The following is a 6,924-nucleotide window of genomic DNA, read 5'->3' as shown; positions in this document are numbered from 1 at the left end:
AACATCATGGTGCTAGATATCACAGGGCACTTTCAGTGGTCTCGTCTTGTAGAGTTGTTTTGGTGGCACAGGGAGGACCAACAGCACATTAGGCAGGTCGTCCTAATGTTTTTAGCTCATTATTGTGTATATAGTGTAATATTAACACTGTTTGTTGTTATTTGTTAATGTCTACCTTTCCAGGAAAATTGGAAAAATAAAAGTTCTTATATATGTGCCAGGCCCCAATTTTAGAGGTACAGCAGAGCACAATGTTAATTGTGTTACTCAGTCACTGAGTGGGTCTCCTGGACAGATGCTCTTCAATGTGAATGTGATTTCAAATAAATGTAACGCACCAATTTGACCAAACATGTTAAAAAATGTTAACCTTTGTTACTTTAATGTAACTAATGCCATTATATCCAGACGTCTTACACTTCTAGGCTGATCAGACTACAATATAGTGCATCTACATCCTAGAAATGTAGATGACTAACTAGATATATAAAACTAAACAGGCATAATCCTAGAACTGTTCACTAATTAAAAGCGATGACCATGTGCTTTTGGCCATGTAGTATTTTTGTGAGGCGCTCTTAACAAACCATACACTGCCAAAACCATCAACGGACCACATAACAACTGCTGACCAGATATTATTTAGGTGGTGGACCATTCTTGGCACAGCAGTGAGACTGACATGTTTGTTTATGCTTTATGCTTATATCTTTAGCTTTAGTGCTGAAAAGCAGAAGTGTTTTGTTTTTGTTTTTGTTGGCCTGTCATGTTTTATTTTTTTGCTTGTCATTGTTATTCACTTATTATTATTTATTATTAATTACAGTACATTTTAAGTGAAAAAGATGTATTATTATTATTTTTTTTTTTGTTTACTACTAAATTTATGAATTATATTTTTTTTTCAAGTATTTGTAATAATCTGTGTTTTTTGTTAAACACTGCAACCAATAGACCTTTATGCTTTTTTCTGGGTCAGTGCAGGTTGGTTTTGAGAAGGAATTTAGAGCTGTTAATATGTGAATTTGAAATGTATAATACAAAATCTTGTTATAATCAGAAAACAAAATCGAATAACAAATAACATTTATTGGTGTTTGGCATCATCATTGTAGTAATGGCATAAAAGTTTCCATTAAAAATTTGATATAGAGTTTTTCAATCAAATTCCAGCTATAACACACATATGATTAGGGGCCTGTGTTTAGACACGGAACAATAATATTGGTGTCATCTGTCTTTAGGACAAAAAGCATGTGCATGTGTATAATAATCCAAAGTTGGCCACATTCTGAAATTTATTTTTGAATTATAAGGGATAATTAAGACACTCTCGATTAAAGACAGCCCTAAATTTGCACATTTTCTGTTACTGACAAGCATCCAATTATTAATGAATTATATGAATTTTGCAGTAAGACATTTGTTATATAATCATGTTTGTCGCAAACAATGCATATTAAAGTAAACATGCTTGTGCTTTGTTCTACCTTAGGTGGAGGTTGGTCAACTTTCAGGGGCCTTTGTTTATCTTTTAATAAAGAATACTCTCAGAAAAAGATAAGGATTACATTTTGATACAGAAGATAAAAAAAAAAAATGCTGAGAGCAAGGACAGTTCAGTTTGATTTGGTATTATATATTATTATCTATTATTGTTTAAGTAGTACATGTGAAAAACTTACTTATACAGATTTACAAATCAGAACATAAAATGTAACAAAAAGTGTATTACTGAAAATACTATATACATATAAACCAAAGCATGAATGAGTATGTCTCATATACATTGTTAAATCACAGTGTGACATGTAACATTTTTGCAATAGTCTCAAAGAGACTTGGAGGATGTTTTACCCATAAGGTGTTTCTTGGTATTCTGCTCTGGCCTAAACATGATTATGAAACATTTGGGAGCGAAAATAGAAAACGTCAATCCAAAGCTTGATGCCAGAATAGCAAATATCTCTACAGCTACAGTGAACTTTCCAGGAGAGCTGACATAAGCTGGGATAAAGGTGATCCAGACTGCACAGAATATGAGCATGCTGAATGTGATGAACTTGGCTTCATTAAAGTTATCAGGCAGCTTCCGTGCTAGAAAAGCCAAAATAAAACACAAAAGAGCCAGAAATCCTATATAACCCAGCACAGCCCAGAAACCTATAGCTGAACCTAATGCACATTCCAATATTATCTTTTCCTTGTATTGCTTTAGATTTTTGAAGGGGAGAGGAGGAGATATTGTCAACCAAAGAACACAAATTAGGACTTGTATTAGCGTGAAGGTGAGAACACTGAGTCTCTGCTGTGGAGGCCCAAACCATTTCATGGCATTACTGCCTGGAAGTGTAGCTCTGAAGGCCATTAACACCACTATTGTTTTCCCCAGAACACAGGAGATGCAGAGGACGAAGGTGATCCCAAACGCTGTGTGGCGCAGCATGCAGGACCACTCAGAGGGCCGACCAATGAAAGTGAGTGAGCAGAGGAAACACAGAGTCAGTGAGAAGAGCAGCAGGAAGCTCAGTTCTGAGTTGTTTGCTTTGACGATGGGAGAAGTTCTGTGTTTGTAGAAAACAGCAGTCACAGATACAGCTATGAAGGCCCCAGAGACGGAGGACACTGTCAGGATGATGCTCAGAGTGTCATCCCAGGACAGAAACTCTACAGGCTTAGGGAGACAGCTGTCTTGCTGGGTGTTGGGCCAGAACTCAGAGGGCAGCGAACACAGTTCAATGAGTCTTAAACATTAGAAAGACACACATTGAACCGTATGTGAGAAAGGACTGCAAGGGAATATATATATATATATATATATATATATATATATATATATATAATATATATATATATATATATATATATATATTATATTTATATATCTGTTCCCAGCACTGTGTTTTATACTCAACCTGTCTTGTTACTGATCTCTCCTTCTGCACATGGTATACAGTCATAGCAGCAGACTGGCTTTCCTTTCTGCACAGCCTTCCTGGTTCCTGGAGGACAGCTCTCACTGCACACAGATCTTGGTACCTGACATATATTAGACAAATAGGCATCACAGTTTGTCAAAATATATATATATATATATATATATATATATATATATATATATATATATATGCAAGGTTACAATCATTTGCACATATGAATGTTTTCTTGGTCAATACTGTTGACCCCAAATGTGAAATTCTTTAAATGGAGTGACAAATATGGAAAAAATCTAATGTAAAACACACACATTTATCTTCCTGTTTCATGGGGGGTGCGGGAGCCTATTGCAGTAGTCATTGGGCAGAAGGTAACAAACATCCTGGACAGTCCATTGCAGTACAACGTAACACTTTTATAGCAAAATACATTTATTGACTTTTTTTTTCTTTTTTTTTTTACATGTTTGTTTATGTATTGCGTGCGCGAAATTGGCTAACTTGTTTGGTTAACTTCAAGTTATACCATGTTACCTTCAAGCTTAAAATTTGTCATGTTTACAAGTATAAATTATAATAACCATGATGTTTTTTTTGCAGTTCGTCAGTTCAGCCAGTGTAACTACTACCAAGGTAAACAATTAGTTGTGGCATCTCTGAGACAGTCTTAAGTACACAAAAGTAATGAAAATCTCCGTGATATTGACTATTATGTAGTCTATGTTACCCAAAGACCAGCCTGAAGTTATTTGATGCCAGTGCTCCTTTAGTGCTGTGATTTCTTAAGTGAGTGATACTAAATTAATTAAAAGAAAACGTTTAAATATGTTTAAAACTAAAATATTTGAGGAATGACTTTGGTAAGTTTAAGCATGTTTTTATTTAATTACATTAAATTATTTAATAAGTGGAGTGAATTAATACGTTAAGTATTAACGTAAAATATTGTCAATTTTCTTCATATTTAAAATATTATGCATTTATCATATGTATGACAATTCGTGCACTATTTAATGTAACTGATTGCCTTAATTATTTTGAGTTCAGCTCTGGGTTAGCAGTGTGTGGTCAGAGAGTACTGGGAGTACCTCGGTCTGTCCTCCCACCCAGACGATAGCTCTGCTCATACTCAGCTCCTGGCCTCTTGGTCTGGATGAGTCATAGTGGCCCACAGTCACAAAGTCGAAACTACCGTCTTCCTTAAGATGCCAGTTTATGAGCTCGTAGACGGCCACAGGATCACCATAGGAATTAAACGAGACCTGAAAACCATTTTTGGTAGTGAAGTTCACTCTCTTGAGCTGGTCGAGTATCTGCAGTGCAAAATATATTTTGAAAACCTGTGGCAATTTCATTTTGAACTGTGATCTCTGATTAATAGTTTTAATGTATCACTGAAAACAATAATTTGTTATTGATGAATATTGATATGGCGGTCAGTTTTGAATAACGCTTGAGCAATTTAACAGTTGGGGAGTCTCACGCCTTAAAAATGACCTGTGATTTATATTATTTAATTGTTCTATTCCTAAATAGAACAATAAGTAATTATAACAATTCTTGTTTTGTTTGTTTGTTTTTTTTGTTTGTTTTTTTATTTATTTATTTATTTTTTATTCATTCATTCAAAGGTTTTTTTAGTCATGATGTGCATAAAAATAGCATTTCGCAGCAGTGGTTTCACAGACGCTGTAAAAATATTTTTAAACGAAGCAGCAATACTTACGCTTATTTGCCATTTTTAATTGTAAAAATGCATTAAAATATAAGAGTCTATTCTGTGTTAAAATATATGCAAACATATTAATAACGATTTCTCATGAATGTTGTTTCAATATATTTGTATGTGGTCAAAATAAAATATAAAATGTCATTAAGGGAAAAAGGAGGATCCCTTCAAATGATGTTAAAATCAATTTTAAGAATTTTCGAAGGGAGAAAGACTCACTCTGATAAATCTATCGTTAATGAAATATTTGTAATTTTGTCAAAACACTGAAATCAAAATAGTAGAATTGCCCAAATAGCGTACATAATATACATTTATCAGTATGTACATTTTACAGCTTATTTAAATTATAAGAGGAGCTAGTGGATCATGTTTATTACCTGCCATGGTGTGAATTTAGCGCTCTTGTCACACTGCGTGTCATTGCAGATAACACCGTGGATGGCATGCGCTATGGCATACGTAGCTTTATACACCATGTTAGTGATGCGCAGCTGCGACGTGTCTGTGTATGGGTTCTGTAGAGCGCGGATATCCTCGCTGCCGTCACATTTCCGCGCGCCCTCTGAGGAGCCTTTCAGGCTACAGCTGAACGAGCGCTCCCAAAACTCCGTTAGCAGAGGCGATTTCAGTGCTTGTGCTGGAGAGAGATCCAGAAGAAACTCACGAAGACCTGGAATCACTGAGCGGGGGATCCCAAAACCTATCGCCCCAGCGCACATGTTAAAGAGCAGAAACTCTTGATCCATGATCCACCCCTCGCTGCCGATCCACTGAAGTGGAGGCGGCGGCTGTCTTGTCAGTTCCTGCAACAGAAAAAACATGTCGCCTGTTTGAATAAACGCTACTATTACCCGGGCTGTTGATCTGCGGATGACGTTTGCCACTCTCTCCAGTTTACTGCGCGGATCTGTTCTGAAGTAGGACTCGGAGTACTCCACACAGATGCCCTCCTCCTGTGCAGCCTTTAGAAACGCCGCCATTCCATAATTTCCATAGTCTGTGTCGCTTCGCACTGCCCCAATCCATGTCCAGCCAAAATGCTTGACCATTCTTGCTAGTGCAGCCGCTTGGTGGTGGTCACTGGGCACGGTCCTGAAGAAGGCAGGAAACTGACGCTTATCGCTCAGACATGCGCAGGTTGCGTAGTGACTCACCTGTTATTCAGTGTAGAAAAGAGGACGGAAACGTTATTTTAGAAGCTTGATTGAATTTAAAAGTTGCTTTATGGGTTATTATATGACTTTATATGGTTCTAGCTAATTAACTAAACATTAATTTTTGCACAGTTTGGTGCATCTTAGAATCACCTGTGGAATTCCAAATAGCCCCAGCATTCTTGTCATACTGATTGAAAGAGTGGATGTAGACTCTCCCACGACAGCAGGAACAGCTGCAGCTGCAGATTTTGAACAGGAATCAGTATCACTGAAAAATGGTTCCATGCCGTTTGCAAACTGAAATGCAGCTTTGACAGCCATCGGCACTGCAGAGCACGAGTCGTGTATCTGGTATCCTAACGTGATTCCCGGCAGGAGATCTGTTCTGTTGTTGATCTCATGGATGGTGAACTCCATGGCACGGGCGAAGCGCAGCCCTCTGAAACCCATACTGTTTCAGAAACAACAAAACATACAAATTACAGAAAATTCGATTTTTTTTTTTTAATATATATATATTACCACATAGTTCCAGACGTCATTAACTGAACAAGGAGCGCATTATTGCACAATTCGTAACAATTTGATTATTATAATTTCTCTCTTGGGCTCTTTGTAACTCTTCACACTCACAGACAGACCTCCCAGAGCACTGTAGCTGGAGTGGTTGTCTGGTGTACGTCTTGTTTTCTGAACTTGTGTGGGAATGAATTAAAAAAATTCCTCCGATTATAAAATCTCCATTCATGGAAAGGTCGGGCATTTGAGGCTCAGCCCACCGCCTGCAGCTGAGCAGGTCGGTATTACAATCTGCTGGACTGAACCCAGGCATCCAAAACATTGATACAAACATCATTGACATTGAAGTGATCTGCATTGTCTGCTCGGTAGTTCTCAGCCCTGTGAAGACCCGAGTGACTGTCTTTAAATAGCCACATTGTGAAAATCCCCTGTGAGTGTGAGCTCAGACTCAGGAGGCGTGATCATGACCTGAATATTAACTACAGTAAATGACATCACTTTTGTGTTTGTTTGTCTCTGGTGTTTTGAATTGTGATCTAGTGAAGAAAGCAATGTTCGGCCGCATTTTGAGTTCAGC

General features: G+C 37.3%; 1 pseudogene; it reads right to left on the bottom strand.

Annotated features, from left to right (window-relative positions):
• Positions 1-1,831: 1,831 nt before the first annotated feature.
• LOC118818443 lies at positions 1,832-6,242 on the bottom strand (annotated as a pseudogene).
• Positions 6,243-6,924: the final 682 nt, after the last annotated feature.

Source organism: Colossoma macropomum, unplaced genomic scaffold (assembly GCF_904425465.1).
Source record: "Colossoma macropomum unplaced genomic scaffold, Colossoma_macropomum, whole genome shotgun sequence".
Lineage (NCBI taxonomy): Eukaryota > Metazoa > Chordata > Actinopteri > Characiformes > Serrasalmidae > Colossoma > Colossoma macropomum.
This window is presented reverse-complemented; position numbering and strand designations above follow the sequence as displayed.